At 41.0% G+C, this 24,757-nt stretch overlaps 1 protein-coding gene across 2 annotated transcripts in view; it reads left to right on the top strand.

The window, feature by feature from the left end:
- Positions 1 to 24,757, top strand: part of NRG1 (neuregulin 1) — a 1,057,599-nt gene that overhangs the window by 118,497 nt on the left and 914,345 nt on the right. The window lies entirely within an intron of this gene.

Genomic DNA, 24,757 nt, shown 5'->3' with positions numbered 1-24,757 from the left:
CTAGCTTTATACCATTGCAGATTCATTTTTGACTAAATGGAAACCATAAGGCCAGTTGGCATTGTGTGATCATCCCTTATTACACTTTCTCCTCCTGATCTATTTATTTTTAGCTCCTTTATGAGGTCACTTACCAAATCCTTTGTCTCCTGCCAAGTGGATGCAACACAACAGACTTCATTATTGGCTGCCCATCCACTGACAGGCCTGTGATAGAGCAAATACAGAAGGCAAACATTTGAACCCTCACCCAAATTGTCAGAATGTAAATACGGTCAAAGCTGAAGAGAAACATGCAAATTTCCCAAATCCCACTTCTACCCATCATTTCCATGGTCTATCAGCTTAGGTCCCCACAGCTAGCCAGACTTGACAAGAAGGGAGAAAAACTCATTTGGTGTTCAGATAGATTGGGAAGGTGGCAAGTTGTAAAGATGGGAATCCAGGGCAGGTTGGCAAACATTCTGCAGGATGGGAGTTCCCCAGATGGTGCCCTGGATTCAGTAGGGTATATCCCTAAGCTAAGAATTACTCATTGTCTCTTGGAGACCGGATACAGTCTGAGTATTTTGGAATAAAAAGTAATAAAATGTAAGCTATTTTTCCTGGGCTGGGGCTTTAAAGCCTGGGATCCAGATGTAGAATGAGAGGATCCTGTGCAATAGACTCGGATGAGGCTTTTGTTTCAGGAGATTGAAATTGGGGCCGATTAGCTATCTATCCCCATATCAGGACTGGAATTAGCCATCCTGTATTCAAGGCCACTAAAGGAAAATATGGAATTAGGAGCTTCATCCAGGATCTGGTTTGGAGGTCTGAGCAGTTCCAGTCATGGCTGAACCAGAGAACCTTCACAAGCTGATGATCAAAATTGGAAATTAATTAGTACCACAAACTATAAAAGATCACAAGAGAAAATATTAAAGTCAAGAGTCAAAAGGCCTTATTTAAAGCCACAGAGGTTCAGCACTGCCAGGACCAAGCTGAGGATTTAATTTCGGAAGTCAGACACCATGCACTTTTGTCATGTGGCTGTCTGAGAGCTTAGCTTGGGGAAAAGCTTGAGATACAAGGTTTAGTTTAAAATAACCCCCAATTTAAGATAAGAACCAAATTAACTTGCTCTGAGTTCTTTTTTATCCCAGGAATAAACAATCAATCAATTGTACTGATTGAGGACTTACTGTACACAGTACACTGAACTAAGCACTTGGGAGAGTAAGGTACAACAGAGTTGGTAAGCATGATTTCTGCCCACAAGGAGCTTACAGTTAGAGAGGAACCGAGAGCTAGATATCATGACATGATGCTCCTTTCTTGATGGATCCCATGGAGAAGGCAGGAGCCCACATTACAGCCAACAGCAAGCTCCAACAAGCCTGATTGACCATCATTCTGCCCTCAGGAGAATTTGTCTCCCTTCCCAAGGGGTGGAGCTTTTCCGCTGTTGGCAGAATAAGTTTTATGGAAGCAGCATGGACTAATGGCTAGAGCACGGGCCTGGGAATCAAAAGGACCTGGGTTATAATCCAGGATCTGCCATTTGTCCACTGTGTGACCTTGGGCAAGTCACTTCACTTCTCTGTGCCTCAGTTATCTCATCTATAAAATGGAGATTAAAAGAAATAGTAATAATAATAATTATGGTATTTGTTAAGTGCTTACTATGTGTCAGGCACTGTACTAAGCACTGGAGTAGATAAAAAGAAACCAGGTTGGACACAGTCCCTTTTCTATAGTAAACTCTAAACAAATACTGCCTCAGTTTCCTCAGCTATAGAAAGGGGATTAAATTCTACTCCCTCCAACATAGATGATGAGAATCATGTGGGACAGGGACTGTGACCAACCTGATTATTTTGCATCTACCTCAGCATCTAGTACAGTGCTTGGCACATAGTAAGGACTTAACATGTGCCATTAAGAAAATAGGAGGCAGCCATTTAAAAAATTTTTAATCATCATCTAGAGTGGGCAGGTAAAAGTATACTTTGTAGTGCTGCAGTACTACTGTGATGCTTCTTTTAAGACATGGTACCTGATGAACATTTATTATGTGAGATAATAAAATTTGACTATAAATTAAAGTATTTTTAAAATGGGAAGTCAGCTCTTAATTTTTGAAGGATTATACAGTTTCCATAGTGCTAAACATTTGAAATTAGCTTTCCCTTTGATGAAGCACTTTTAACTTACATTTGTGAGAACAAATCTTAAACCAGGGCAACTATGTTGTTCATCAGACTCAGAAACTTGACAGACCACATTGCTTCAAGATGATATGCTTTGTGTTGTTCCACTTTCAACCATACCCCACTATGATTTCAGTATGGTGTCGGTTTTGCTTAAAGTTGAGAATCTGGACAGAAACGTACTCCTTTCCTATATCTGGACAGCTAATTGTGAAATTAGGAGGAAAGAGTACAGGGTGGGGCCAAGTGGATGATTTCTTAGAAATATTCACTAATTTTCCATTTAACTGAACAGCAATCAAAATGCATTACATGTCTATTCTTTATCTTCATGTGTCTATTTAGTTTTGTTTGACTTGTGGGTTTAGTTTTCACTAGGTATCTCCGAGAACTCTTGAGAGATTCATTCACTGCAGACAGAGCTATTCTCCCTTCATTCCTGTTGCAGGAGACGAAATATTTTAAGATATAGCTGACATGGTACATTATTTTGACTGAGGCCTTGTGTGAGAAGAGTGATTTCTGTGTCATCACTGCAGAAACAGTATAGAGATTAGAATGGATTAGATTATCCTGGGGCCAGAGGTTATACAAATGAATAGCAGTAATTTTCAAGCTGGGCTGATTTTTATAGGGATTGCAATTTCTCAGGAAAAATGGTCATGTTTCCTTCTGTGGAGTTGACATGAAGCAACAGAAAAGCAGAGGTTCCTTGTCTGAAAATGCAGGATTAACTTGAAGGCTGTGGTTAAAAAGCTGCCGCCAATCACCCGGTTGGGGGTGGGTCCTTTCACACGGATAGAATGCAATGAACTTCCTTAGGAGAATTCCAGAACCAAATGTGCTGACTAAAGATGCTAAAACATGGTATAAATGTGGTTTACCTCAAACTCAGTTCTTCCTTTTGCCCTTGATTTCCTCCCATCTTCCACCAAACTGGGTGCTTGCTCAATTTTATCTTCACTTCAGAAGTGTCTGTGCCAAGCAAGGCATTCGGCTAACATTTACATCAGGCAATCTTTCCCATAGAAATTCTGGCTGGAAACATTTGCAGAAAGGTTTGTTGTCCTTACGCCCTATGACTAATGTTCATTTCTCTCAAACTGCTGGAAATAAAGGTTTTCAATAGTAACAAATGTTTGGAAACTGAAGCACTATGTAGTGTAACTGCTATCTCAATATGGTCCTGGGATTCTAATCTGCAGCAAAAATGTCTCATCCACATCCACTAGAAGTTGAGGTTGAGCCTTGAGTGTCAAACATTCTGCAGTATGAGAGCTGTTAAAAGAGAATTAGCAGCTGCCCCAGGTTGCCAGACCAGCCCCTTCCTGAGGACCCTATGTGGGACACTGAATTCTATGTTTAAATTAATTCTAGTTTCTCTTCCTTTAAAATGGATATCATAATTGATCTTAAGTAATATTGCCCTGAGATTGCAGGGCAAAAGGAATTCCTGTAATTCTAGTGGACATCAAGGTTTCAGGCTATCTAACTGCAATTGCTTGGGAATTAAAGAGCCCCTGACTACAGTACTTGGCCTTGAAGAACAATGAGTTCATTGTGGCAGGGAAATGACTGTTATATTGTACTCTCTAAAGTTATTACTACAGTGCTCTGCATATGGTAAGTGCTCAATAAATATGATAGATGGATTTATCTACAACACACTTAGCATGAATAGATTGCTATATAAAGAACAAAACTCTTGTTAAGGAGAACCTAGAGAGCCTTAACTGAGAAACTTCTGAATTATGGAGGGAAATCTAAATTCTTCAAAAAATATTTCAACTCAAGACCCTCATGGAAAAGGAAATGGAAGCCCAGAGGACTTCTTCTTCAGTCCATTCTTGGACTATCCTTCTCTCTCTCATTACCTTTTTTTCTATCTTTCCACATTACCTTTCCCTAAAAGCTTAACAGAAGAGAAAAGAGTCAAAGTCTTCTTCACCTTGCCAACCTACATGGTTTTTCCAGTCTCATTTTTAATATCTGGCATTTTTGCTGTGTGTCTCTGCCTCTAGCAGGCTCTCTGTCTCTGCCTCTCTTTTTCTGTCTCTCTCTTCCTTCTTTTTCTTCTATCTCCCCCATTCCACTTTTCTGCCTTCTGGTTTTTCTGGACTGCTTTTATTTTTATTCTTTTCTGTTTTACTGTTCTCATTTTTCTCAACCTTTATTTCCTAACTCTATTTTTTTCATTCAGTTTTCTCTACTAGGGAAGGAAAGCATATTGGTCTTAGGAGAATGTTGGTTTGTTTTCTCTTTTGTATTTTATGTTGAGCTTTTGTATTGGTCCTAGAAGAATGTTTGTTTGTTTTCTCTTTCATATTTTATGTTGAGCCTTGGTATCGTGTGTTGAAAAGAATTCACTCAGGCTTGCACAGATATATGTCCTTAGAGAGCTGGAGTGGAGGGAAACCTAAGTAGCAGCCCCCCAACTCCCAATTTTGCTTTTGAAATAGGCCTAAGTCTCTCCTGAGCCTGCTTCAAAACCAGAATCACTGGGTAGGAGTGGGAGGTTTGGTAGAGCACTCACTGCACGTTCTAAAGGTCCAGCCATCTAGCCTTCACGTCTATGAAGAGTTCCCTGAGAGGATCTAGTCCGAGATATCTTGAGGCTATTAGTTATTTGGAAAACCAAGGGTCTGCACCCCCTATTCAAGCAGCCTCAGAGTGGTCCATTGCTAGAATGCTTAAAAGTGCAGCTAAGAATTTAGCCAGTCCTCCAGATCTTGCTCCCAGATGACAAAGCATGTTGGCTAAGTAGGAACCTGCCATAGGCCAAAAATTGCACCCATATCCTATTCTCTCTAGACTGGAAACTCATTGTGCGCAGGGAATGTGTCTGCTATATTCTTATATTGTACTCTCCCAATAGCTTAGTACAGTGCTCTGCACACAGTAAGTGCTCAATAAATAGGTCTGACTGACTGACTGACAAAGGGAGAGAGGGAGAAAGAGAGAAGGAGAGAGGGAAAGAGATAGAAAATGTACCCTCACCCCTTTCCCTCTGCCTAGGTCTACTGCCACCAGCTTTCATTTCCCTTGCTTCGCTCCTTATTTCTTTTCCCAAGGTCTTATGCCCTCTCCCCATTATTCACAGTAAAATCACCCAAATGGAGCTCTGTACAACCTCCAACCATTAGTATATTAGAGAAGGACAAACAGTCTGCAACCCAGACTCTGCTAATTCAGACTGTCTTCTCTCTATTATGAATTGGAGAAATATTGTTATATAAAAGTAAAGAGCTTGGGAGAGAAAGAAATGTGAATCCTAGGAAAGACTAATATAATGAGTAGATACACACCAAATGCTCTAATCTTAGAGAAGCAGCATTGCATAGTGGATAGAGCACAGGTCTGGGAATCAGAAGCTCATGGGGTTTAATCCCAGCTCTGCCACCTGTCTTCTGTATGACCTGAGGCAAGTCACTTCACTTCTCTGTGCCTCAATTATCTCATCTGTAAAATGGAGATTGAGACTGTGAGCCCCATTAGGGGGAGAGACTGTAACCAACTCGATTTGCTTGTACCCCAGTACTCAGTACAGTGCCTGGCACATAGTAAGCACTTAACAAATACCATAATTATTATTATTATTATTGTTATTATTATTCAGTTAAAGAGAGTTGCATTTAAAGAACTAGGTCTCTGTCTTCTTTAAGGGAAAGAAACACTTCAGACATTCATTATTTTAAAGGAAAATGATATCCCCCCAACACAGTCCTGCATAATGATGAGATAATAGTAAGGCTAAAATGAAATTAATTATTTTTTATGAAATCATTATCTTCTCTGTGTGCTTTAAGTCTGCCCTCTCCTCTGCCTGGCAAACTTATTTCTCCATCCATATTGACATTCATGTCCATTTCCCTTACCAGTTGTTCCCGACATTTAACGCCCTCTTCAAACCCCCTGTCCCCTAACCTCCTCCATCTATTGCCCCTAATGACCTGGCCACCTGCTTTACAGAGAAAATTAAATCTATCAGATAGCTATCTCCCTAAAATCTTCCCTGCTCCTCTCCAGTCCCTCCATCCTCCTGCCCCTTCTTCAACTCTTTGCTATTTCCAGCAATATCTCAAGAGATGTCCTGCCTTCTCTCAAAATCCACCCCCACAGTGTGCATCTGACCCCACTCCTTCACACCTACTCAAAACACTTGTCCCCTCTTATCTTCGCTCCCTAAACACAATTTTCAAGTGTTTGCCTCCAGTGGCTTCTTCCCTACTGCTTTTGAACAGGCCCATTTCTCCCCAATCCTAAAAAAAAACCCTCCCTTGACCCCACAGCTCCCTCCAGTAATTGTCCCATCTCCCTCCTACCATTCCATTCCAAACTCCTAGAGCAAGCTGTCTACACCTGCTGTCTCAAATTTCTCTCCTCAAATTCTCTCCTTGACCCCATCCAATCTGATTCTGTCCCCTTCACATCACATAAATCTCCCTCTCAAAGGTCACAAATTATCACCTTGACAAATCCAATAGCTTCTACTCCTTCCTAATCCCCCTTGACCTCTCACCTGCCTTCATCACTGTCGACCACCCTCTTCTTCTGGAAACATTATCAAACCTTGGCTTCACTGACACTGTCCTCTCCTGGTTCTCCTCCTATCTCTCTGGCTCTCATTCTCAGTCTCTTTCACAGGGTCCCCCTCTGCCTCCCATCCTCTTTACTGTGGTTGTTTCTTAAGGCTCAGTTCCAGGTACACTTCTATTATCCATCTACTCCAACTCCCTTGGAGAATTCATTCACTCCCATGGCTCCAACTACCACTTCCCTGTGAATGATTTCCAAATCTACATCTCCAGCCCTGATCTCTCTCCTTCTCTGCAGTCTCACATATCCTCCTGCCTTCAAGAGACATCTGTACTTGGATATCCTGCTGACACCTCAAACTTAAAATGTCCAAAACAGAACTCCTTATTTTCCCACCCAGACACTGTTCTCCCTTGATTTTCCCATCACTGTGGATAGCACCACCATCTTTTCAGTCTCACAAGCCCATAACTTTGGTGTTAACCTTAACTTGTCTCCGTCATTCAATCCACATACTCAATCTATCACTAAATCCTTTCAGTTTCACCTACACAGCAATGCTAAAATCTACCCTTTCCTCTCCATTCAAACTGCTACCACGTTAATCCAAGTGCTTATCCTATCTTGCCTTGATTATTGTATCAGCCTCCTTGCTGTTGTCCCTGCCTCCGGTATCTCCCTACTCCAGTTGATACTTCACTCTATTGCCTGGACAATTTCTCTACAAAAACATTCAGTCCATGTTTCCCCATTCCTCAAGAGCCTCTAGAGTTTGTTCACCCACCTCCGCATCAAGCAGAAACTCCTTACAAAAAGCTTTAAAACACTTATTCACCTTTCCCTCTTCTACCTCACCCCTCTACTCTCCAACTACAACCCAGCCCACACAATTCACTCCTCTTATGCCAGCCTATTCATTTTACCTCGGTCTCGTCTTTCTCGCCGCCGACATCTCGCCCAATTTCTGCCTCTGGCCTGGAATGTCCTCCCTCTTCATATGTGACAGACTATTGCTCTCCCCACCTTCAAAGCCTTACTGGAGGCACATCACCTCACCTCCAAAAGAACTTCCCTGACTAAACTCACAATTCCTCCTTTCCCTCTCCCTTCTGCATCACCTTGATTTGGTCCCTTTATTCATGCCTCCCTCAGCCCCACAGCCCTTCAGTACACATCTGTAATTTATTTATTTATATTAATGTCTGCCCCCCCCCCCCGATTGTTTGCTTGTTGTGGGGAGGGAATGTGTCTACCAACTCTGTAGTACTGTACTCTCCCAAGTGCTTAATACAATACTCTGCCCACAGTAAGTACTCAATAAATATGATTGAATAATTAACTACTTAAATCATTTGGACAGTGATCTTTCATTATATTTATTTATTTAATGCAGAATGACTGTTCAAAAATAACTTATATCTAGGGAGGCAACACATTAGCAAATATGGCCCTTGAAAGATATCTGGAAGTTAGGATATCTTTTCCTTCCATGATTCAGCAGTGTTGTTTCAGACCTCTTATGTATCATGTTTCACTTGAAGGCATCATGTTTTTCCTCTGCACCAGCTGAAGGTGTCATAACTCACCTATTTACTTGAACAATACTTAGGTAACTCTTCGGTGAAGTCAATAGTGACAGGGGACTGTCTTAGCTTACCTGAATTTCAGCAGAGGAAAAACATTTCTTGTCCTCTCCAAATACTGGTAGTAGGTTAAACTGTGGTAGCTGAGGTAATGGTTGCATTCTTTTAGAATGTTTTCATTTGCAGAGGGAAGTGGGCAAGAACTTAATTTGTAATCTTGAATTACTACTCACTTGTTATTATTACTGTTATTATTATTATAATATTTGTTAAGTACGTACTGTACTAGCAATGTTCTGAGAGCTAGAGTAGATTCAAGTTAGTCTGTATCTGTCATACGCAAGGCTCACAGTCTAAGTAGGAAGGAGAACAGGTATCAAATCTACATTTTACAGATGAGGAAACTGAGGCCCAGAGGGGTTAAGTGACTTACCTAAGACCGTGTGGTAGGCAAGTGGTGGAACCAGGATTAGAAACAAATTCCACTGACTTGCAGGTACAAGATTGTTCCACCAGGCTAAGCTATTTCTTAGGACCTTGCTTCACTTCATGATAGCCCTATTGATAATTGGAGCACCTGAGGAGTTTCTTGCACTTTAAAAGCATGAATTCACTAATCCTCCCTTCACCCCAGTCATTTGATGACCATTAAATTGATGGAGGCACAGATGGGTGATTCCTACAGATGGTGATTATTTCCATTTTGTCTTGATGTTATTTTTCTCTATCACGTAAAGAAGATTGGGCCAGATTTGCTTTAAATAATCAAATCCTTATGATCTGCCTACTGTTGCCTTGCATCAGCTGCCTACTTAATCCTGGGATCAATAATTTTGTTTAAGAATAGAGTGAGTCACGAGCATGTGGGAAGTACATAGGAGTTTTCCAAGGATGATTAAACATTACAGTGTATGTTTGGAATATTAATTCAAACAACACTCTGAAATCCTTGCTATTATTTTTTGATTTATGTATCTGTCTGCACAAGTATGGAAGTAATTTACAGGTAACATTTTGACTTGACAACCAGAAGCTTTCAAAAAAGGACCATTCAATTGGCTGCTGCCACTGACTTGGGTGAGACCCCAAGGGTTACATCTACTTTGCAATTTCTTCTCTGCTTCAGCCTGTAAAAATAATGATAATTGTGGTATTTGTTAAGCACTTACTATGTGCCAGGCACTGTTCTAAGCAATGGAGTGGGTACAAGTAAATGGGATTAGACACAATCCCTGTCCCACATGGGGCTCACCGCCTTAACCCCCGTTTTACAGATGAGGGAACAGAGGCATAGAGAATTGAAGTTTTGCTCAAGGTCACACAACAGTCAAGTGGTAGAGCAGGGATTAGAAGTTTGGTCCTTCTGACTCCCAGGCCCAGGCTTTATCCACTAGGCCTCACTGCTTCTCCAATTTTCAATTTCCTCTACAGAGTAATCTGCTGGTAAAACCACTAGAACCCCTGAATGTATTCTGGTGGATGGTAACAAGTGGAATCCAAACCAATCATTACTATCTTTTCCATGAAATTCTCATCTTCCTGAACAGAGATTTTCAGCTTTATCTACCTTTACTTGGGTTTTAGGGGGTGTTTTTAGAGTGTAGGAAGTGGATATGTAGAATAAAACTGTTTACCTCTGAAGCCCAAAGGCTGACCTTATAAACACTGATTTCACCCTGAGCACCTTAAAAGACTTCCGTCTGGATGAAGTATAATGAATATTTCCCTTCCACACTGGTTACCCAGTCATCATCAATAGGCAGGTGCTTTTTTGCAGACATCTGTATATAATAAATAGAATAAACCTCCTTCTGATTAGATTCTTGGGTAGAGAGATACAAATTTAACCTGACTGATGATGACAATGATTGGTCCAGGGTAAAGCATAAATTTACAGGTACCTTTATTTTACTAACTACTTCCTGCTGTGGAACTCCAGATGGATTTACATATGCAGTACTTATCCTAGGGTGGCAAAGATGGAGAAAGGGGAGATTAGAGTTGTGAACTGCATATATCTTGCAAAATCTAATGTCAGGGAGGCCACAAATATCTACTGAAGCCACCAGGAGCCACACGTTGAGCTAAGCATTTCAAATTCTTTTCTGTTGGATTCTTTAGGGAAATGATTGTATTTTAGAGATGGAATTACTTAAAAAAAATAGAGCCTTGTCTCCTCTAAGGCAGGGCCTGGTCTCATAGCTCTTTCACCCTTGGGGAAGCAGTGTGGCTTACTGGAAAGAGCACGGACTTGGGAGTCAGAGGATGTGAGTTCTAATCTGGGCTGCACAACTTGTCAGCTGTGTGACCTCAGGCAAGCCACTTAGCTTCTCTGTGCCTCAGTTACCTCATCTGTAAAATGGGACATTAAACTGTGAGCCCATGTGGGACAACCTGATTACCTTTAATCTACCCCAGTGCTTAGAGCAGTGCTTGGCACATAGTAAGCGCTTAACAAACACCATAATTATTATTATTATTACCTAGTAGACCTAGTAGAGTTGTGTTTCTCAAAGAAGACATTCATTTTGACAATGATAAGTATGGACTTGAGTCTTTAAAAGGATGTCTGCATTAATTGTAATTTTGTCAAACCTCATCTTTTCTGCCTATGTTGTGAAGACTAAGAGGCAGAATATTTTGAAGGGAAGAGTAAGTTTTTCATTTGTGCCCCCACTAGGATGCTACACAATTTCAAAGTCCAGTTGTGTTAGGAGCATGTCTGGGATAGGGTGTTCAGCATACCCTGGTAATGATTGTGTAATGGTGTTCTCTGGAGACAGTTCCTCAATTCAATCAATAAATCAATCTTGTTTTTTGATAACTTACTGTGTGCAAAGCACTGTACTAAGTGCTTGGAAGAGTACAATATAATGGAGTTAGTAGGCATGTCCTCTGCCCACCAGAAGCTTACAGCCTCATAGGGGAGACAGACATTAATATAATTGAATACATTACTGATATGTACTTAGGTTCTGTGGGGCTAAAGGTGAGGTTAATAAAGGGTGCTTATTCAAATGCAAGGGTAACACAGAAGGGTGAGGGAAGAGAGGAAATGAGAGCTTAGTTGGGGAAACCCTCTTGGAAGAGTTGAGATTATAATGATAATGATAATTCAACAATTTGAATTACCCAGGGAAAGCAGTCATGCCAAAAGGGAGGGGAGTGGGAGAACATAATCTTGCAGCCAGAAAATTATTTTTTTCTTGAAGCAGGCGTAAGCCTGCTTCAATTAGCGAATAAAGGGGGGAACAATGAGTGAGTGTTTAATCCTTCAAAGTTCTCAAGGGCGTGTGGATGTACTCTCCCAAATGCTTAGTACTGTGCTCAGTAAGCACGTAATGAATATTATTGATTGACCGATTGTCTGCACCATAGACAAGTCACTCAAAGTAGAGTCAGGCTCAAGAACTGTCCTTTGTTTTTAAAGCTGTTCTTACTGATCCTAAGATCCTGTCCAGGTATGCAAGTGTAGTTGAAATGACTGATGTCTGACTAACTCACCTGCTGCACTGTGTACCCTTTAGATTATTTCCTTGCTGAGTTAATGGGTTTGGCCCATACCGGACCCTTCTCTGAGTTTTCAAACTCACCCCAACTTTGCAAGGGCTTTGCTCAAGGAGAGCTGCAACACTTCTCCCAACTGACTGCAGCTCTGCAGGCTGGTCATTCCACTGCAGTGATTTCCCAGCCATCCACTCTTATTTCACATTGTCTCAGACTATACTTTGCTCTTCACTGTAAATACATGCAAATAATATTCAATGTTATGAAATATAGCTTATCTGGAAACTACAGAATTTACTTGTTCAATTTATTTCCTTTGTTAGAATGATCATTATTGGAGAAATAGAATGAAGATTAAATAGTGTCCTGTCCTCAGATAGCTCACAGTCTAGCTTATACAAAAATATGAACAGGTAGAAAAGACATTAGTTTAAGCACACATAGACATGTGGGAGATTAAGGGATATAATTTTTAATTAGAAAAGACTACCTGAAGGTAAGAGGCCTTCAGATATCCCTGAGGTATCATAAGTTCGTACCTTGAAGCTACATTTTAGAACTAAATGAAATTTTGAGGTCTCTTCCAGGTTTTTTTTGTCTTTTTGGTTTACATGTGTGATTTCAGTCAATTTCAGTCAATGATAATTATTGAACACTAATTGATGAAGAGTGCTGTCCTAAGCACTTGGGAGAGTACAATACCATCAGTCATCATCAATGGTATTTACTGAGTGTTGATTGTGTGCAGAACACTGTACTAAGCTTGGGAGAGTACAGTAAAACAGAGGTGGTAGACACATTCCCTGCCCACAACAGAGTTGTTAGGATCTCTTCCCACAAAAGTAGAGGAGGAGAAAGATATTAAAAATCAATTACAGATAGTTATGTACATAAGTGCTGTGGGAGGAGTGACTCTGAAAGTGCTCAAGGGGAACAGACCCAACCAGATAGGCAACGCAGAAGGGAGGGCTATGATGTGAGGTGCGGTTAGGGATAGTTCTGAGAATGAGCAGATTATTTTTACTGAGTGGAAAGAGCACAGGACCGAGAATCAGGAGACCTGGGTTTTAGGCCCAGCTCTGTAACTTGCCTACTACTAATATCCTTGAATAAGTCTCTTACTCTTTCTACCTGTCCTACCTGAATACCCTATATCCATCCTAATGCTTAGCACAGTGCATTGAATCTAAAAAGGACTTAATAAATACCATCACTACCACCATCATAATTTTCATAAGAGTGGGTTTGAAATCAGAAGGACAAGCTATTTTTGTTCATCTAGGACTATTGCAACTCAACTTGTCTGAATGAATCAGGCCCTCTATTTGCATGGGAAGCTACCAAATTAAAGGTCTGTGAAGCTCTAGTGGTGTCTAATCTTTGAAATGGCTGTGAGACCTATATCTCAGGAAGTTTCATCAGTATTACCAATGAGCCATATTGAACTTGTCAGGATAAGACTAACAGTAGTAAGATACTAGAACACAGTCAGTTCCTCAACTACAAGGCACTCCTTACCACAACACATATTCTGGATGGGACACAGGAGAAGAATGTGTGACTCTAAACAGTTGTTGTATGGTAAATTAAAATGGGACATATGAATTTAATATGAGACAATCCATCAGTTGTATTTATTGAACGATTACTGTTTGCAGAGAACTGTTTGCAGAGCACTGTACTAAGTGCTTGTCTTATGATGTCGAGTCATTTCCGACCCATAGCGAAACCATGGACACATCTCACCCAGAATGCCCTGCTCTCCATCTGCAATCGTTCTGGTAGTGTATCCATAGTTTTCTTGGTAAAAACACAGAAGTGGTTTACCATTGCTGCCTTCCTTGCAGTAAACTTGAGTTCCCACCCTCGACTCTCTCCCATGCCCCTGCTGCCCAGCATGGGTGAGTTTTGACTTGTAGCAGATTGCCTTCCACTCATTAGGTACTGCTCAATCTAGGAATAGAATGGGTAGGCCTCTGCTTGACACTCCCTCCCATAGTCAAGACTGGTAGAGTACTGGAAACTCACACTAAGTGCTTAGGAGAGTACAATATACAGAGTTGGTATGCACGTTCCCTCAAGGACTGTGTCCAACTTGTTATCATGTATCTATTCCAGCGCTGAGCTATGTATGTATTTAGCAAATAATGTTGAACAAATACCACAATTATTATTGCTATTAAACAGGAGAACAGAACAAGTGTTATAAAGATATAAGAAAAGTACAACTTCCAATGATGTGGTCTAGCAGTAAACTGTTGGGAGACTACTACAGAAGACAGACCAGCCTGATCTGACACATTTAAGGGAGAATTATTTGTCCTTATAGCACATCCATGTGCATCAGTAGGATCTCATGTTTAAGGTGATGCTGTGGATGGAGAATATTGATCAATCATTTAGTAATATTTATTGAGGAGTCACTGTGTATTGAGCACTATACTTAGCCCTTGAGAGAATAAAGAACAATAGAGTAGGTAGACACAATCCCTGACCATAAGGAAATTACAATCTAGAAGGGGACATAGACATTGCAATAAATATAGATAGGGAAGACGGTAGGGTGGGTATAAACATCAAGTGCTTAAAAGGTACAGAGCCAAGACCTTAGGCAACTCAGAAGGGAGAGTGAGTCGGGGAAATGAGGACTTAGTAATGGAAGGCCTCTTGGAGAAGAAGTGATTTTAGGAGGTTTTTGAAGGTGGGGAGAGTGGTGGTCTGTTGGCTAAGAAGATGTAGGGAGTTCTAGGCCAGAGGAAAGACAATAATAATGATAATGATAGTATTTGTTAAGCACTTACTATGTGCCAAGCACTATTCTAAGCACTAGGGTAAATATAAGGTATCAGGTTGTCTCATGTGGGGCTCACGGTCTTCATCCCCATTTTACAGATGAGGTAACTGAGGCACAGAGATGTTTAGTGACTTTCCCTAAGTCACACAGCTGATAAGTGGTGGAGTCAGGATTAGAACCCACAACCTCTGACTCCCAAGCCTGTGCTCTTTCCACTAAGCCATGCTGCTTGTGAAAGATATGAGCAAGAGGTTGGCAATGAGATAGATGAGCTTGGGGTATCTTGAGTAGGTTTCCATTAGACAAGACAAGTGTGAGGGCTGGGTTATAGTAGGAGATCAGTGAGTTAAGTTAGGAGTGGGAGAGCTGATTGAGTTTCTTCAACCGCTCTGTGGGTTGTGGCCAGAAAGAGAAAAAGGGAAAAACAAATATATTCTACATTACCCCCATGAAAATAAAACAGGAAAATAGTTCTAACAATATGCCCAAGGAGATGAACAATGTGTAATAAATAATAATAATAATAATGCTGGTATTTGTTAAGCGCTTACTATGTGCCGAGCACTGTTCTAAGCGCTGGGGTAGATACAGGGTAATCAGGTTGTCCCACGTGAGGCTCACAGTTAATCCCCATTTTACAGATGAGGTAACTGAGGCACAGAGAAGTTAAGTGACTTGCCCACAGTCACACAGCTGACAAGTGGCAGAGCTGGGATTCGAACTCTTGACCTCTGACTCCCAAGCCCGTGCTTTTCCACTGAACCACGCTGCTTCTCCCTAATAGAGATTGGCAAGCACCAGTTGGGGCCACCAAAGTATGTTGCTACATCATCAGCAACTGAAAGACCAAGTTAAACTATTTCTTGCTTATAGAAGTTCATTCATTCAATTGTAATTTTTGAGCGCTTTCTGTGTGCAGAGCACTCTACTAAGCACTTACACAGGTTGGAGGTAGGAGGGTAGGTAATATCCTAACAGCAGAACATGCACTTGATTTGTTTTTTCGGAAGTGGTTGTGCTGAGCCATCGATTCTCATATGTCCAACTGTGTGTTCAAGGAACTGGTCAAGTCTCCATCTCTGCTTTGAGGATCTAATATTTTTATTGCAGTTGGAAACTGAACACTAGGCGGAGCTGTGGCACAAAGTAGTGTAGTCTTCATAGGCTTCCAAATACCATTATTATTATTATTATTATTATCATTATTATTATCCCTCTACATAAGCAGTTATCTGGCAGTGATGGAGCCCTCTTCATGTTACTGCAGAAAATGGCACTAGTCCTTTCTCTACCTATGGGTTTGCAGTAGCAGTGATTTTACTACTTCCAATGAGTTTATCATGCAGTACCTGGTTTTGGTGGCTGGTAAGCAGTAGAAACATGGAGCCAGTTTGCAAAGACTTCTTTGAGGCCCTTAAAAAGACCCCATATTTGGTGAAATCACCACCAGCAAACATTACCCACTTTCTGACACTGGAAATTCTGATTCTCACCATACTTTCATCTTCACCTCTGATAAACTGCAGGGCCTCTTTAAAATGTGAGGCTGATTTAAGCAGAATATCTGGAGCCTTGCCAGATTTCACATTTATATGGACTAAATTCTGTTATCCTTTTCACTATTATATATTTCTTCTATGACTATATTACTGAGAAGACAGTATTCACTTAAGAATATTACATTCATTAGAATTTCTGAATAACCTGCAACAACTGTCTCTGCTTTTAAATTCAGCACACGGTATGCAGAAATTGGATTCAAGATTAAACAGCAGAGTTACACAATGACAGTTAGAGCAAATGAGGTACAAATTTTCTTGCTGATATAAATAATTGCTCTGCATAAGGATACCACATGCAAGAATCCTTGCTAGGATGAAAGACAGTAAACAAGGGGCAATGATGAATGGCAGTGTTGTGAGTAGCAAGAAGTTTTTTAGCAGGATACCACAGGGGGCTGTGTTAGGTGAGGTCTTATTTTGCATCTTTATTAATGACCTGAAAGAGGGAGTGTGTGGTACAGCATTGGAAATTTCAGATGGATTAGAATTGAGAAGAGTTTCAAATCCAAGTCAGGGTAGAGAAGCTAGATACATGGGTTGAAAAATCAAGGGACAGAAAAGAACCCAAGAAAAAAGCAAGAGGCAATTTGGACACACTCACATGTTGAGGAGTCACCCAACCGGGTTGAGAGAAAGATGACATGCAGGCTGTTGGCAGATCTAAAGAGTCTAACTGGCTAGGAAAGGGGTGCATGTGGAAGCCAGAAGAGGTGAGGGCCTGCTACTCTTTGACTCCTCCTCACAGCTCACCAGGAGTCTTTACTGAGGTAATCAGGCACAAAAGAGGGTTACCCTATACCGTGCTATCAATCAACTGACCAGTGGTATTTAACGAGGGTTTACTGCATGCAAAGTAATATACAAAGTGCTTGGGAGAGAGCAATACAGTGGAGTTAAGTAGACGTCCCTGCCCTCAAGAAGCTTACAGATGAAGTATTCAGGAAAGTAGCCTGAAACTAGTCATATCTGAAATAGAAAGTCATAAAATAACATGTGACACCAGACCACAACCAACTCACCCTGGATTGCTTTTAGTTTGGTATAGTAAAGCTTAAGAAACCATTTGTACTCACTTCATTTCTTAAAATTTAAGGGAGGCAGAGGAAAATACACTTTAGATGCTACAGATTCAGGGGGGAATGAAGGCAGAGTTCCCTGGCAGAGTGCTGTGTCTGATGACGAATTGTCAGAAATCAAACATCTAATGGTCAAGAATATCTGAAATAGAAAGTCATAAAATAACATGTGATACCAGACCATACCCAACTCACCCTGGAGTGTTCTTACTTTGGTATAGTAAAGCTTAAGGAACTGTTTTTACTCACTTCATTTCTTAAAACTTAAGGGAGGCAGAGGAAAATACATTTTAGATGCTACAGATTCAGGGTGGATTGAAGGCAGAGTTCCCTGGCAGAGTGCTGTGCCTGATAACAAATTGTGGGAAATCAAACAGCTAATGGTCAAGAATCAACAAGTACATGTGATTGGCATTGTTGAAAATTGAAGTTCCATCACTGACACAATCAGATGATGAAACAGTATGTTAAGGCTAAAATTTGAGCTGAGGTTAAGATTTGGCTGAGCTCTGGGCATAGGATTCAATGATTGGTTTGCTCTGCTCCTGACTCGTTGATGGTTTAACATTTGATGATTGGATATGCCAATGCTTGATTGTATGATATTAGCATTTAGATGATTTGTTAAAATACTGAACCATTGTTATAGAAATCTGGATTAGCACTGTTCAATTTTAGCTTTTCAACAAAATTGATGGTTTAGAAACCAGGCAATAGAGTGTGATTTTGAAAAGGAAAAGAACGAAAACACCTAATAGGATTGATTCAGTGTTAATGGCATTCCTGCTGGATCAGAAAGGTGCCTTCTCGATTGATCTCAGCTCTATCACGGAAAGTTTCCAAGCCTCATGGCTCAGTGGAAAGAGCCTGGGCTTGGGAGTCAGAGATCATTGGTTCAAATCCCAGCTCAGCCACTTGTCAGCTGTGTGACTTTGGGTGAGTCACTTAACTTCTCTGGGCCTCAGTTACCCTATATATAAAATGGGGATTAAGAGTGTGAGTCTCACGTGGGGCAACCTGATCACCTTGTATCCTCCCCAGTGCTTAGAACAGTGCTTTGCACATAGTAAGCACTTAAATGCCATTATTATTATTATTATTATTATTATTATTATTGTTATTATTAAGCCCCTTCAGGAAAAGGGCCTGTGGTGGGTACATGAGAGAGAGGTCTGCAGCTTGTAAATCTATAACTCCTGTGGTAAATGAAAGGCTTCTGGGCAACATGAAGTCAGACTGGCTCCAGGGTATCATCTCTTTTCTTATAAACCTGGTAGAAATGTCATTGAAAAACAGGTGGGAATTGTAGAGTAAGAACTGAAGTTTGAAATGCAGCCCATCTATTGGCTGCATCATGAAAGCTAAAACCTGTCTGTAGAGTCTGAAGAGGTTATTGAGTTTTTTTAAATGAAAAATCTATTGTGAGCAACCTTGGTGACCTTTAGCCCTTCTCCCTAGAGAGCACTTAGGGAGAAATTCTCTTTTTTATTTTTATATTTTTATTTGTCTCTATTCCTCCAAATTTGACATATAGTCCATAGTCAGATAGAAAAATGAGCCCTTTTTCTAATTATGCGTTTTTGGTTGATAGCATTTTCTCTAACCTCCTCACTGTCTGTGAAACTATGACTTTCATTACTCTCCAATACTTCCTAACAGTATTCTCTTTGTCAGTTGTTCCATATCCAGTTTTTGCAGGAATTTTTTCCACCAACCACGTAACTTGCTTTTCTTTTTACCCACTCCTTTCTAATACAGTCTTTTGAGAGTAAAAGCTCAATTTGAAAAGCAAAAACATAAACCTAAGCCGTCTTAATGATTCTTCAGAATCATGGTTTGTATTACTTTGTCTCTCAGGGTTTCTCAATGGGTAAGCATTTCCAGATGCCCTGAGCCTATTGCTGTGTTTAGAGCAACTGGCTCATCCCTTTTCTCCTTACAACAAACAGTTTTCTTTCTACTTGAATTGGCTCAAATCTCCACTACAGAGTGTACTGAGTCTAGTCAACAAACCAGGGTTTGATTGGATTAGGAGCAGAATGAGGTACCAAAGATCCTGGGCCCCTGAGGAAGTTCCTAGCGCTCTAGTCTCTTGTCCAGCAGCTTCAAGGGTCATTTAGAGGGCAGCACGATAATTTATTCTCTGAAAGAGAGGGTCTCCTAATACTGAATTCCGAGTCATATCAGTGGTAGGACCAATCTGTAACAAGTACTTCTGCTTTCCCTGGAGCACTCTGCTTGACACTCCTATCAGTAAATCAATCAAATGTATTTATTGAGCACTGATTATGGGCACAGCATGGTATTAAGCACTTGGGAGAGTTGAGACTCTCTTGGGAAAGTACAGCAGAGTTGGAGTCACATAACCTGCCCACAATGATCTCTCAGTTTAGAGGAGCAGACAGACAATAATATAAATAAATTATGGGTATGTACATAAATTCTATGGGGTGAGGGAGGGGTGGTCAATAAAGGGAACAAATCAGAGTGACACACGGGAGTGGGAAAAGAAGAAATGAGGGCTTAGTCAGAGAAGGCTAATTGGAGGAGATGAGCCTTCAGTAAGACTTTGAAGATGGGGAGAGTGAGAGAGCAGTGAGCTGAGGTAGGAGGGGACAAGGTGTGAGTGTTTTAAAGCCAATTGTGAGAAGTTTCTCTTTGATGTGGAGGTGGATGGGCTACTGCTGGAGGTTCTTGAAAACTGAAGAAACATGGACTGAATATTTTTGTAGAAAAAAAAATCTGGGTAGCAGAGTGAAGTATGAATTGGAGTGGGGAGAGACAGATCGATCAGTAACATTTATCAAGCCCTTAGGATGTCCAAAGCACTGTACTAAGAACTCATGGACATTTATTCAAACAGGATCTCTGGCCCACCAGGGGCTCCCAATCTTGAAGATGGCTGGGGAAAGGGTGGTAGGAAAGCACTCATACACATTGGGAAAAGTTGACAATAGAAATTCTACAATTTTAAAAATAAAACAGTTCAAGATTGTTGACTCGGCATAAGAGGATAGGCTCTTGTCCAAACTCTGCTCCCTTTATCGGTCTTTGTTAAATTCTTATTATGTGCCAGGCACTGTAGAAACAGGCTAATCAGGTTGGACACAATCTATGTCCCACATGGGGATCAGAGTCTTAATCCCGATTTTACAGATGAGGTAACTGAGGCACAAAGAAGTTGAGTGATTTGCCCAAGATCAAAGAGAAGACAAATGCTAGTACCGGGATTAGAACCTAGATCCTCTGACTCCAAGGCCTATGTTCTTTCCACTAGGCCCCACTGCTTCTATTTCATTCAATCATATTTACTGGGCACTTACTGTGTGCAGAGCACTGTACTAAGCACTTGGAATGTACAATTTGGCAACAGATAGAGACAATCCCTGTCCAACAATGGGCTTACATTTGCCTAAGATGCATTTGGAATATATCTAAGAAGCACTTACCATGTGTTAAATACTGTTCTAAGCACCGGCATAGATACCAGGTAATCCAGTTGGACATAGTCCCTGTCCCACATGGGGCTTATAGTCTAAATGCTGAACCCCCATTGTATAGTTGAGGAAACTGAGGCACAGAGTAGTGAAGCATCTTGACCAAGGTGTTTCAGCAGAAAAGTGGCAGAGCTGGGTTTAGAAACCAGATCCTCTGAATCCCAGGCCCATGCTTTTTCTATTGCACAATGCTGCTTCTGGATTTCTCTTTCAGGTATTAGCAACTCGAGCCATTCAGCACCCCAAGGTATATTTCTGTTGTACTGCTCCAGGCACAATTTGGTCTTGGCACAGCTCTGTCTTGGGAATCTGAATTGGATGGCATCTCCATCATACTTCCGCAACGTTGCCTCTAACTTAGTTGACACTGCAATAGTAAGAAATTTTAACTATTTTGAGGTCTATTCTAGTCGATCTTGGTTGCTTTAAGGGTGATTGGGGAGGGCTCTATTGACTTAAGTCAACTAACACAGAGCATAATATGCTATACTCTATTTTTGTACCCAGCCTCCCTCTCTGAAGAGCACTCATTAAGTAATTCGAGGTATCTAGAGAAAAGTGCCACAGAGAAGATGTTCTTATTATTGCAGTTTTGTTATTCATATTTGAACATGGTTAAATAACACATTTAAAAAATGTGAAAACATAGTAGCTCATAAGAAACATCAAACCAGATTCCCTTGATGATAATGATGAAACACAGATAAACATTCACTGGTTGGATTAAATGAGCCAGCTAGATTTGACTCCTAAAGGAGAAGTATGGCATAGTGGATAGAGCACTGGCCGGGAGTCAGAAAGTCATTGGTTCTAATCCCAGCTCTGCCACTTTTCTGCTGTGTGACCTTGAATGATTCACTTCCCTTCTCTGGGCCTCAGTTACTTCATCTGTAAAACTGAGATTGAGCCTGTGAGCCCCACATGGGACAGGGCCTGTGTCCACCCCAGAGCTTAGTTCACTGCCTGGCACATAGTAGTTGCTTAACAAATACCACAGTAATTATTATTATCACTGAATTGCTTAAGGGGTTTCTCCTCTATCACAATTGCATTGCCTAATTTGGGGTTAATCCAGTGTTAAGACACACTATGATGGCAGAAAGATTAGGGATCCACTGTGGAAATCTGCAGGGAACTGGGCCTATGACTCTTATTCTGGGCCAAAGAAAGGCAGGCCAATTTAGGCTCTGGTCAAGTAATACCCTCTCTCCTTTCCCCATTTGGGGTTCCTTGGGCTAATATATACTATTAGCACCAATACCTCCTGGAAATTAGATCAAGTTGGCTTGAGTGGCCACTGATAGCCCTTTGGATATCTCACTGTATGTGACATCAAGTGTGATGCATCGAGCATACAACCTAATGCAATATTTTGTCGGAATTTGTGTAAGTACACCTGCGTCTAACACATTTCTCCCTGGGGATCCTTGTGCATTGTAGAATTGCTTCTGAACCCCTGCATTCTCTTTCCAGAGTCCTATGTACAGGGGAGCTTCATATGCGGTACAGGGAAGCTGAGTTCTTAAAAGAACAGAGAAGCAGCATAGCCTAGTGGAACAAGCACAGGCCTGAGGGGTCAGAAGACCTGGATTCTAATTCCAGCTCTCCCAGTTACTTGCTCTGTGACCTTTGGCATGTCACTTAAGTTCTCTGTGCCTCAGTTTCCTCAACTGTACAATAGGGATCAAATATCTGTTCTCTCTCCTACTTAGACTGTGAGCCCCATGTGGGACAGGAACTGTGCCCAACCTGCTTTTCTTGTATCTACCCCAGTGCTTAGAACAGTGTTTGACACATAGCAAGCCCTAAAGTAAATCACTTACTATGCTTAAAAAGGATGTAAAAATATTGTTTTATATATATACATATATAAAATTATGGTATTTGTTAAGTGCTTACTATGTGCCAGGCACTGTACTAAGCAATATATATATAAGTATTTATATACCAAGGCTTTTGAGGCCATGGTGGCACCTAGCAAGGGAGACAGTAGTGTAAATAATAATGATAATAATAATAACAATATTTGCTAAGTGCTATGTATGTACCAAACACTGTACTAAGCAATGGGGTAGATACAAGATCATCAGGCCCTCATGGGGCTCAGAGTCCAAGAAGGTGGGAGAGTAGGTATGGAATCTCCCTTTTGCTGATGAGGGAACTGAGTTACAGAGAGGTTACACAGCATGTACATGGTAGGGAGCTTTTCGTGGCTCAGTGGAAAGAGCACAGGCTTGGGAGTCAGAGGTCATGGGTTCTAATCCTGGCTCTGCCGTTTGTCAGTTGTGTGACTTTGGGCAAGTCACTTAACTTTTCACCGATTAGACTGTAAGCCTGTCAAAGGGCAGGGACTGTCTTTATCTGTTACTGATTTGTACATTCCAAGTGCTTAGTACAGTGCTCTGCACATAGTAACGTGGCTCTGGAAGGAGCCTGGGCTTGGGAGTCATAGCTCATGGGTTCGAATCCCAGCTTGTCAGCTGTGTGACTGTGGGCAAGTCACTTAACTTCTCTGTGCCTCAGTTACCTCATCTGTAAAATGGGGATTAAGACTGTGAGCCTCGTGTGGGACAACCTGATTACCCTGTATCTACCCCAGCGCTTAGAACAGTGCTCTGCACATAGTAAGCGCTTAACAAATACCAACGTTATCATTATTATTATTGTTATTATAGTAAGCACTCAATAAATACTATTGAATGAATGAATGGAGCTGGAATTAGAACCCAGTTCCTCTGACTCCCAGGACTGTGCTCTTTGCATTACACCACACTGCTAAAACTGACTGTCGGGTATAAAATCAGCACATGGCCTAACCTAGGTCTGGCTAGTATTAGAAGGGCATAAGCTCACACTCTTGGAGCAAGCCATGGGCCTGGCTGGGTTCCAGATGTTTGGGCTTTGTCGGATTCTGATCTAGAGCTTCCCTTTGAAACTGACACAATCCTATCTAAGAGGGATATTGATTAGTTTCCACTTTTAATCAGAAAAGGGATAATATAAAAATCTGCCAATCCTGTTTGCTTAAAAGACAGTTCAGAGAAAAGGCAAATCTATTATCGATCAGTGGTATTTATTGAGCCTCAGAATGTAGAGAACTGTACTAAGTGCTTGGGAGAATACAATAGAACCAATTCATGCCCTCCATAAGGAGTTTTCAATCTAATGTGTAGCTGACACAATTAAAGAGAAGCAATGGTTTGGAATTCCGCTGATTTTCTCGTCAGTCCAGAAAAAGTTCTACAAGTATATTCAAATTCAGAAGTCTTGCCGACTGAGCTCTGACAGATGCATCAGCAGAGTCCAAAATGTGCTGGAACTTTCCACCAGCTCAAATCCCGGCCCCTGTGGGCTTGCCTTTTACCTTATGTGTTTTGCAGATGCTTAGGAGAGCCTCACAAACTCTTTTGTTGCAAATCAACCCCCTGCTCTGCAGCCAACCCTGCCACCATGTTAATCAGTGTGGATACTGCAGAAGTTCTCAGAGAATCCTGACCCATTCAACTAATGGGTTAACCACATCCTTTGGATGTTGCTGCTTTTTAAGCTTCGTTATGAATAACAATGCTGCAATGGTAAAAACATTTGTCCCTGTTGTATCCTTGAAGGCAGGGGTTGTGCATACTTACTCTTTCGTACTCTCCCAAGTGCTTAGTTCAGTGCTCTATCCAGAATAATCAGTTGTATTTACTGTTTGGTTATTGTGTGCAGAGCAATAACCAAGGTGCAAATGCAACTAAGGGAAAGGACAATATAGCAGAGTTGGTAGACAAGTTCCCCACCCACAATGAATGTTCAATGAATGACATTGAAGGATTGATTATCTAGCTAACTCTCTGTCTTTCAATTAATTAACAGTGATAAAGGTTTGGAGACCCTTAGAGACTTAGTGTGTCAAACAATAATAATTCTTAGCAATCACTATAATTAAGTTAATAAATAATAAAATTGAAAAAATTATAATAATAATATAATCAAGAGCTTATAATATGTGCCTGTGCTGTTTTAAG

This window comes from Ornithorhynchus anatinus, chromosome 5, assembly GCF_004115215.2.
Source record: "Ornithorhynchus anatinus isolate Pmale09 chromosome 5, mOrnAna1.pri.v4, whole genome shotgun sequence".
NCBI lineage: Eukaryota > Metazoa > Chordata > Mammalia > Monotremata > Ornithorhynchidae > Ornithorhynchus > Ornithorhynchus anatinus.
This window is presented reverse-complemented; position numbering and strand designations above follow the sequence as displayed.